The sequence below is a fragment of the Gossypium arboreum genome, chromosome 9 (assembly GCF_025698485.1).
Source record: "Gossypium arboreum isolate Shixiya-1 chromosome 9, ASM2569848v2, whole genome shotgun sequence".
NCBI classification, from domain to species: domain Eukaryota; kingdom Viridiplantae; phylum Streptophyta; class Magnoliopsida; order Malvales; family Malvaceae; genus Gossypium; species Gossypium arboreum.
The window spans coordinates 68,498,853-68,510,118 of record NC_069078.1 but is presented as its reverse complement, the minus strand read 5'-3'; the positions used below and the strand labels follow the sequence as shown (position 1 = coordinate 68,510,118).

Sequence of the window (11,266 nt, the reverse complement as noted above, 5' to 3'; positions counted from 1 at the left end):
TTTTTGTTTTATTTTTTATCTTTCTTTTTAATTTTGTTTTAGTTGCTTTATTTTTTATTATTTTCTTCAACTTATTTTCATTATTATCTTTTAAAATATTTATGGTTGTTTCTAATCGAGTTATAACCCTTAATCTTCTTTATTATTTGTGTTTATTTTCTTGTTAGTTTGCTTGGAATCATGAGTTACATTTAGATTTGACTGGAATTCCACTTTTCACTATTATGAAGATTTCATCCAATATTCAGGGCAGTTTCAGTTTTCTCCTTCCCTTATGATATTCTGTTTATACTATGATTATATATGTTTGTACATTGAGGACAATGTACATCTTAACTGTGGGGAGGTTACCTAGAGAATTATTAAAAAATCCCTGAATTATATCTTGTGTTTAATTAATTTTCTCACATTACTATTAGAATAAATTCTTATTGATTTATGATTACCATTGATGTGTTTTAGATTAAATTTATAGGTAATTATGCATTGATTGTTTAAACTTTAAGACACTAGAGAATCAAGCATGATAAGTCTATTTTTAGAATTAAAAATTTTAGGTTGTTTCCCTAAATTGAAGTATTATCTTGAAGTTTGAGATTTGCAAGATTAACATCAAAAACCATAATTTTTGTGAGATTTTAAGCCTTTAGAGCATACAATTTTCTTGCTCACTCTATTATTGGTTATGAGTGTGTTAATACTGATTGGTTATTCTAGAACTTGCTTCGATTATACATGTCGAGACCACACCTTTGATTTAATATACTGAGATCATAAAGACACATAGGTTTTAACCCACTTATCCCATAAGCCTTCCTTCATAATTAACCCTTAGTGAACCCCCTTTAAGCCTAACAAACAGTTTCTTGATTTACCCATTAATATTAACCCATAACTCATTTTTGATTCATTGAGAACTGTTTCCCGTTTTATTGACTCCCTTTTTGTCGAGATTTGATTTGGTTAGTTGCTTAACTACGTTCTTTTGTTTTAGTTGTTAAATTTTCTCTTATTATCTGTTGTTCTCAAAAAAATGAAAAAAAAAGTGAAAAAAAAATGCATTTATGTTGATTATTACTAGTTCTATATTTTTGAGCTTAAGTAGTTAATTTTATATTCTGAGAAGAAGCTCGTGTTATTCTTTAATAATTTGGATTGATGTAATTTTTCAGTATTAGTTTATTTTTCTAGTTAGGTAATTTATCAATTCGATCTCGATTCTAACCTTCTTTTTCAGCCTTTATCTACACCTTTAACCCAAGCCCTGTTACAACCTTTTAAAGACCTTTTAATTTGTGTATCATATCATTTTGTAGTGGTGGATATTTGATTTTCATGCAAGCCTATGGTAATGACTTTTCATAATTGACTTTTGAGTGCTTAATTTTTGAACCTTAAACACTTTGAGTGATTTGAGTGAATCTTTAGTGAGGATGTAAAATCTTGTTGTTTTTGAATTAAAGGTAATTACTTAGATAAGGGGAGATGCCTATGTTTTCATGTCTTAAAAAAAAATAAGTGACTTGGATGTTTGGATCTTTAGAGCTCTTTTAGTTAAATTATCAATGTGTGATTATGTTTGAATTATGAAAAAACATTATTGATAGAATTACAAGTTGAGAAATGTAATGACCCGAATTTTTACAGTTATCGGAAAAGTGTATTTTCAGGCCTCTATTTATGAAAAATAGATTCGTAGTGATTCTAAATTAGCCCTGAATTGATTTTACTGTTCATATTGGACCGCGAGGGCCCATTAAAGGGGACGACATTTTAAAATTATGATGAGTGTGAAAATTTATTTAAAATTAATGTCTATATCATATTGTACTGACTGGTAATGTCTCGTAACCCTGTTCTGGCAACAATATAGGTTTAGGGGACGTTACAAGAAAGGTTAATTTAATTGTGAGTTGAGAATTTTGCTTGAGGGCAAGCAAATGCTTAAGTGTGGGATATTTGATAAGCATAAAAGTAACATGTTTTTAATCTCATTCTTGATTACATTTTTGGATGATTTATTATATGAATTAGTGAATTTGATGCTCCTAATCTTTTAAATTCATGTTTTTATACTTAGGTGAGCATAGGGGAGCGAAAGGAGAAAAAATGAGTCAAAATTCGGCAAAAAGAGCTATTTCCAAGATCCATACGGCCTAGGCATTTCCACAGGGCTAGCCACATGCCCTTGTGCTAGTCCGTGTCAATTTCGCACCCTACTTCCCTGTTACACGGAAAAACCCAATTTTTAGGGTTTCTGAGCATTTTAAAGCCCATAAATACACACTAGAAAAGGACCTAAATGGGACACGCAAAGTAGAATGCAGAAAAGACTCGAAGAACACCGACAGACTCAACTCAAAAGCAGGATCTCCTTCAAGACTAAAGATCTCCATTCAATTTCTTAGAAGTTTTTGGGTTTTTTTATGTTTTGTTGTTTTCCTATTTTTGAGATGTTTTCTCTTCCAAGTATGAACTAAATTCCCTAAATACCTAGGAAAGATGAAACCTATGACAAATCTTATTATTTGATTTTTCTGAATTTTTCTTGATCTCAATTATGTTTACTTATCTTCATGTTTAATGTTTTCAGGATATTAATTCATGATTGATGTGCCTATTCGGTGGAGCAAAAGTCCCTGTTTAAGAGTAGATCTGGCATAATTAAGTGGAGTTGCATGCAATCCTAGAAATAGGACGACATAAATCTACCAGATTAGAGTCAAATCTAATAGGGATCCATAGATTAAATTAATGCGACGATAAGGGTTTTAATTAGAAAGAGATCTTTAATTAATCAACCTAGAGTCAGTTATTTTTACTCTCAAAAGAGGTATTGATATAATTTAGAGATTTCTATGTATCAAGTCAAATGAATAAATCGTTTAATTTAGATTTAGAATAATAAATGAAGTCTAGGTGGATTCTTTCTTGGGTATTGTCTTTCTTATAAGTTTTCTTCAATTATTTTCTCAATTCGCTCTCTGTCGCTTAGTAATTAGTTTAGTTAAAATTAGATTTTAAAACAAATCCTTCAATTTATAGGCTAGATAATAAAAAAGATAGTAATTACTAGTACTTTTAGTCCTTGTGGATACGATATTCCCGACTCATCGTAGCTATACTACTATTCAAAAGGTGAGCTTGCCTTTGTCGTATTTTAGTTAGTTCGTGACGTCATCATACTTATTTTACACAATTTCTCTAAAGTTTTGCATTTTATGCAATTTAGTCCCTAAAATCGAAACTATTACAACTTTCACATTTAAACTCAATTTTTCCATCCATTATCAATTCCATCCTTTTATAACCCTCTATAGAATAAAATTTTAGAATTTCACCTTTCAAGTTCGACATATTTACAAACTAGTCTTTATATTCAAAGTAACAAAATTTATTTTACAAATAAATCTTTAAACACATCTAAGCTTACAGTCAAGCTATTAAGCATCCTAAGCTTCCAATTTCATCAATGACAACTTTTAAAATCTTTATCAGTTCTGAAAACGGAAATACAGTTTAGCTGGACCTAGTTGCAATGATCTCAAAAATATAAAAAATACTAAAAATGAGCTTAGAATGGACTTCCATGTAAAGACACAAGTGCAAACGAATTTATAGCTTCAAAATGATGGTTTTATGCTTTTCTATTCAGTGGAAGACTAATTAAGGAAAGTGATATCCATATTTTAATGTTTAATAAATATATATATTATTTTAATACAACTTCAACATATAAAATAAGTAAAAGTCAAGCCTTAATCCTCCATGCTATAATGTTATGGTCTAAATACCATATAAGTTTTCTCATTTTTACTATTTAAGCCATTTAACTAATAAAACTCAATAGTAAATAACTTTTACAGTTTTACTATTTAGTCATTGTACCTTAATTTACCCATCAAACATCAAAATTATTGGACCAATTTTTAATACAACACTCTAATAAACTTGTAAATATTATAAATAATATTTATGGGCCCACTCATCAAAATTGTGGTCTCGAAACCATTATTTTCGACACCACTGAAAAATAAGTTGTTACACCTAACTCTTTATGTTTCTATACATGCCTGTGTGTGATCCATCATCATTATATATTCTCCTTCCCTAACTTCCCCTTACATATGTATCCAACAATGTACATGCTAAAAGCATCAATTGCTTACAATACAAAACAAAAACCCAATCCGGAAACCGGTTCAGTCAACCAGCCTATGATTGACCTGTTATTCCAAATGAAAAGTTGTTTAAAAACAATAATGGCAAAGATTCAAATGAGAAGAATATTTAGGAGAAGAGAAATAAGGAGTCAAACTGTGAAACAAATGCACAATTTCTTACACGGGAGTTGATCTGAGCCAAAACCCAACAAATCCCAACTTGAAATTGAAACCCCTTGCTATTGAGACAAACAACCTAAAATCCTTTGCAATAAATAGAAATGCCTATAAAAACCAATCAAAAAAACAAGTAGAGAAGCAATCAAAAAATAAGCAGAGAAGCAACAAAACCAAAATGCAATTCGAGAAAAACAAGCTTAGATTTCTAACCCTAAATTTCCCTAAAACAATCGAATCAACCAATCAACCATATTTTTTTTTGAAAAATCATTTTTTCACAGCTCTTTACTAACGAAATACAAGCAAATAAGTAAAGAGATGAAATTCTTACAATGGAAGTGAGATTGAGGGGAATAATAACCTTACTTATCTTAACTTTGGGGAAGCTTTTATAATGTCAAGATCTCTGTCGATGATCGTTGTAGGATGAGAATAACCGAATGGGAATGAGGAGACAGGGCTGGGGTTGTGGTGGCTTGTGGTGTTTGGTGAAGGAGAGTGGTAAAGGGTAATAATGGGAGGTTATGTTTTTTTCTTTATTTGGCAGAGGTTGTAATGTCCTATTCTTTAGGTTTGGTGAGGAATGACCATTACGGAAGGAGGTGGAATAAAAGATGAATGATGATTTCTTCAAATAAAAGGTTCGATGAACCAAACTATTGAATCATTGTTTACCACCAAATCAGCCTGGAATGGTTTGGTTATTCATGCCAACCAAACGTGCTGTAAATGTTTAACTTATCTTGCTCTAACATGTAAAATCTTCTATTATGGGTGGAATAATGTAATTGACCTCTTCTCAATAAATTACTAAAATCTTAAAATAAAGAAACATTAATAGACAAATTCGAGTTATAATTAGTTAAAACATAATCACTTCTCTCTTTTGCATATACAACATATTTGTTTCTTTTCATTCTTTTCACTTATTCTTTTGTCACCTTTATTTTTGTGTGTGTTATTTATTCACCAAGTTTAAGCCTTAAATTTGACTTTTATCCATCTCAACCTGTTTACATTCAATCTTTTTACACGAGATAATCTCACCACCCAAATCATCAAAATACAACTCTTTAGGAGGATAAAGTGTTCCAAACTCATCTAAACTACACTTTAGTGAACAACCTTGACAATATAATTTTTTTTCTCTTACGCTTTGTTCACTAACATTCTTCTTCATAAAGTGACCCATCTCTATCTTCTAAATCATCATTAGATTATGATTCTAAAATAGTCATGTGATTACACTTACTTTCATTAATCAATTGCTCATACTTGTCTATCGGTATTACAAATTTATCTTTGTTCAACGTAGATTTCTTTTTCTTCACTAAATGTTGTCAACTTTCTATGTACTCTTCACTTTTTCCTTGCATTATGTTCTATGGCCAATTCTCCAATGCTACCTTTAGAAATATTTGGAACAATAAAGAAGATTTCTATATCGTGAATAATTCTTGTTGATGAGGCTACAACAAACAAAACAAGTAAAGAAGTCGTTGTTGGTGTGAACGGAAGACATTGTTAACCACAAGTATGAGAATGTGCCAACACGAAACTCTTCTTTGCAACTTAATGACATGATTAAATTTTCAAATTTTGATTAGTCATAATAATTCTTTACCATTAGCACTCATGTTTACACTCAAATGGATTAATTCCCACCTAGAGGTGAATTTAAGGGGGATAGGCAAGGGCTTTGGTCCTTTCCAAAATGAAAAAATAATAATTTAGCCCCATATAAATGATTAAATTATAAATTAACATATGGTAAAATTGAACTTTAATCCAAAAAAGATGAAATAATAAAATCAAAACATGACAAAATTATATTTTAATCTCTTAAAAAATTATAGTTAAATTTCGCCCCATTAAAAAATTTTAAGATTTGCCCATGATTACATCTTGCAAAAAACTAATAATAAAAAAAACAAATTAAAAAGAGTAAGTTGCAAAATCTTCTAAAAATAATGGATCTTACTTGATTTAAGAAGTCAATTAAATAGACGAATCAATTTGTAATGTTTGATCTCAAGAATGAAGAAAGTGTTATACAAGTTCAAGTAGGACTCTAGGTGTTTAGCTTAATACTTTTATCATTTAAAAATTTTTATATTTAATTACTAGAGATATATTTTAAATAGAACTCCTTAATTATGGTAGACTAATTTATTTAAGAGTTTTATTTCTTTTAGGATTTCTTAGGATTTTAGCCTACAAATATTTGGTTTCTTTCCATTCTTTTCACTCATTCTTTTCTCCCTTTTTTGCATATACAACATAATTTTTTTTCATTTTTTTTGTGATTTGATCAAATTATCGATTATTATTGTTGCTAACCATAAGTTGATTAGAGGTGGTGTAGGAGAAACCATTACCTTTTTTAACATAGAAAACATGTTTCCTTATCGATTTGTTAAACTTGAAGATTTGATGATTTCTCGAATATTAAATTTTTACATCATTTGACATCATAACTCTATTTTAGTTTTGTTAATTTTAAAATTCACATCCAAGAAAATAACACATGATAGCATTATATTGTGATCAAACAATATTCAAGATTTGAAGACAAATCTTTTTCTAATAGGAGATAATGATACGAGTTGAAGTAGGACGCTAGATGCTTAGTTTAGTTTAGAATTTTTTTATTTAAAAGAGTTTGTATTTAATTATTCGAGATATATTTTAAATAAAGCTGTTTAATTATAGTAAGTTAATTTATTTAAGAGATTTTTAGTAAGTTTACGTAAGAGATTCTTTTAAGAGATTTAAAAAAGAAAAGAAATGAAAAAAGATGAATAAAAATAGAAAATTTCATTGTCAATGATAGTTAATTAATCATTTTGCTTTATATATTTAAATTTTCAATTTTAACTTTATATAACTTTAGAAATATGATTTGAAATTTAATTATTTTTAGAATATTATATGTTTTAATTATATAATAATAATTACTTAAATTAATTGAATGGAATGATTTTTTATTCAATAATAAAAGTAAATTTTATATTCACGTGCAATATTCATGATGAGAAAAATAGTTAAATAAAAAATTAAAATTGTTTATAAATATCTTCAACTTTATAATACTTAATTGAAAAATATATATTTATATTGAAAACTAATTATAAGTTAATACAATATTGAAAATACATCAAACTAATTAATAAGTTTTCATTATAAAATATTGTAATATTCATATTTAAATGATTTACATGCAAATTTAAATAAAAAATTAAAATAGAGAAAGATTATATTTTAATTTTAGATTTTAGATTAATATAATATGGTAAAAAACTATTTATATTTTTATCAAATGAATTTATGTATTACTGTATAATTTTATAATATCTTATACGTAGCATGTGACATTGAAATTAATATACCTATATTTATGTATAAATCTAATAATTTTGACAGGTGGATGAAATTAAAATTGAAACAAAACGATTGCAAACACGTGAAATTCGCACTTTTTATAAAATATTTTACATTTTATTTTATCAAGTTATCAATAATAATAAAGGAAAATTTGAGTCCATTATATAGAAGTAATTAAGGTTTATACTTTATGGGTGAGAAACAATTTTTAATAATAATATTCATTAAAAATAATTATATTTCAAAAATGAATTAAAATTAAAATAATAATTAATTTAAGTGAATGATAAACTTCCATGATAGTTTTTACATTCTAAATAAAAGGAAAAAAAATAAATGTGGTTTTGGTTGAAATATTAAAGTTGAAATAATAAAGGATATAATGTTTTAAATTCAAATCCTATAATTATCATTATATGTATATATATTTCTAGATTTATCAAAATGTTAAAAGACATAAATGATCTCAAAATAATGTGTCGGTTTATAAAATAAATAGATTTATGGTAATTTTCAAATTGAGTTGCGACTTAATCGATGTGTAAAAGCTATTAAAATTATGATAATATTATATACTAAAATTCAAACTAATTGAGAATTATAATGTGGATGAAAATAAAACTGATAGTGGTGGATGGAACCTAATTTCCAAGCATTAAAGATACTAGACCTTAAAGCCGAAACATGAGAAGGAAAGGAAAAAAGCTTTGTATTGAACTGAGCCACATTTTGCAATTCCTAACGTGTTGTATTGGTATGCAATTAATTTCTTAATTCTTGTCATATCTCAATTCACTGAACTTTTAGCAATAAAACCCCTCAACCCCTAAGCACACAACAATCAATTTTCCTTACAAGTTATATAAAATTGTTTGATTTCTTCTAATTAGTGAATCATATGGCTAGCACTATGGCCCTCAAGCTTGCATGTGGTGTGGTCTTGTGCTTGGTTGTGGGTGCACCCCTGGCTGAAGGGGCCATAAGTTGTGGCCAAGTCATATCAGCCTTGGCACCCTGCATTCCTTACGTGAGAAACAACGGTGCTGGTGGCGTGCCTGCACCTTGCTGCAATGGGATCAGATCTCTCAACGCGGCTGCCCAATCAACTCCAGAGCGCCAATCAGCTTGCAGCTGCGTCAAAGCATTAGCTGCCAGGCATCAACTATGACCTTACGAACAAACTCCCAGGCATGTGTGGGGTGCACAGCCCTTTCAAGATCAGCCCCAGCACTAACTGCAAAAGGTTCTTCGTACATTTTAACCACTCAAATTTAAAATTAAAGCTCACAGAATTAAGGCAAAGAACAATTAATGACTCAAACTTAACTGATGAATGCATTTGCTTTTGTTGTCGCATTGCAGTGTCAAGTGAAGTAGGCCATGGAAGCTCGTCAGCAAATGGGAAAGGAAATAATGATATATAGCTACATAATAAAAATGGATGTAGAAAGATCCATGGGATAGCAGCGGCGCTCTTTATCTTTGTCGTAGTTGTCCCTAGAAATATAATAAAACCTCAAGCTATTGCATGAGTTTTAAGTTTATTGAATGACAACGTATAACGAAGAAATAAAATATTTCCTATTTAATCTTTTCTTTTATTTTAAAAATTTTAGTTGCTCTATTTTAAATTTTTAAAATAAAATTTAATTGTTAACACTATTAAAATTATTCTATTAAACTTAGATTCATTTTTTCTTGACTAACAAATGAGTGTCTTTTATTTTAAGTGTGTCACCCCAATAAATTTAATAGATTTTTTAATAGTATTTAAAATACATAAATTTTGAAATCTAAAAATTAAAAATTAAAGTAAAAACTAAATTTGCTCCGTTAAAAGGCCATAAATAATCTTCAAAATACTTATTTCATTTATGTTTTTTTCCCTAATAATGAATTCAAAAGAGGCTAAACATTATGTTGAATTTCATATATTTAAACATAGTATAATACCTTATTCGGTCTTCTAACTTTATAGAAAAAAATATTTTAGCTCTCCATTTATTTATTTTTACCTCTTTTAGCCTTTAAAATGTGATATCTATGTAACAGTTCATGTGTATCCCACATTAACAATTAATTATTTTTTAAAAATTTTAAAATATATATTTTTATATATTTATACTTTTTTAAATTTTAAAATTAAATTAATTGCTTACGTGGCAATCCATATGTATGTCATGTAAGAAAAGTTAAAAAACATTAACTTTTCCATCCATTTTTGGAGTGATTTGACAAATAATACAAATTTAAAGACTAAAAGAGATGAAAAATTAAATGAAAAGCCAAATTAACTTTTTTTTATAAAGTTAAAGGACTAAATAAATTATTATACCTTTAAATAGAAATCATGCAAAAACTCGGCAGACCGTGAGAATGTCTAAAACAATATTTTTAAGAACTTCATGCAAGTGTTCCACCTCATGAAGTTCAATTTAGCAAGATTTGTTGAATTGTCAAACTCATAGCATGCATTCAAAATCTGTCCAACACAACAAAATTACTTAGTTTAATCCTCTCAAACCTAAATAAATCTAGGATTATCATGCCAGAATTTAATAAGAAATTAAGGAAGAATCATTCAAATAATAGGGTAAAAAATTTCAAGTCTAAAATTCTACCAACGCCAACAAAATCCATTAACCCATCACTATAATCACTCTTGGAACAATTAAACATGCTAAGCTTACTCTTTCTAAATAAGAATTGGTCATGCATTATCTACAAAGCAAAAATTAATAGCACACACATTCTAGCTTTTCAAGGCATGCCTTCTTGATAATGCATCAACTTTCGAATTCTCCTTGCCTTTGCTTATTTACTGTTGCTTATTTTTTACCTATGGATGTTACAACCATAAAAATAAATTTGAAATAAAGTTTAACAAATCAGGATCTGCCATGTAAAATTATCAAAAATAAATAATAATAAAAAGTTAGACGTGGAAGCGTGTCTGAATTTATCGATTTCTTGAAATCTTCGAATCTTATAATTTTGATCTTCCAAATTAGCACACAAGTAATCTAGCGAAGATGACTTTCTCTTTTCTAATTCTTTTCTAAAGATGAGATATTAGAAAAGTTATGTTATCTTTAGTTTAAGGACCATAACCCTAATATATAACTTTTGCACATTAACCCTAATTTTTAATTATCCCATCATCAATTAGAAATTAGTTACTAAAGTATTACAAATATTTGACTCATACTTTATTTAACAACTAAAGCCCAATAAACCTTAACCAAATTAGATCACTTTTAATTTGGGCAAATCTTTTAAGATAGCAAATAACAACATGTAATTACTATTATTATATATGTGATTTCCATATTTTCCAACAGTGGAAAACTTTAAATGTTCAACTTATCTCGCTCCAACATGTAAAATCTTCTATTATGGGTGGAATAATGTAATTAAACTCCTCTTGGTGGATCACTAAAATCTTAAAATAAATAAACACCAATAGACAAATTGGAGTTATAGTTAGTTAAAACGTAACCACTTTTCTATTTTGCATATACAACATATTTGTTTCTTTT

General features: G+C 28.1%; 1 pseudogene; it reads left to right on the top strand.

The window, feature by feature from the left end:
• Positions 1-8,529: 8,529 nt before the first annotated feature.
• On the top strand, positions 8,530-9,337 carry LOC108456474 (non-specific lipid-transfer protein-like; annotated as a pseudogene).
• The last annotated feature ends 1,929 nt before the right edge of the window (positions 9,338-11,266 follow it).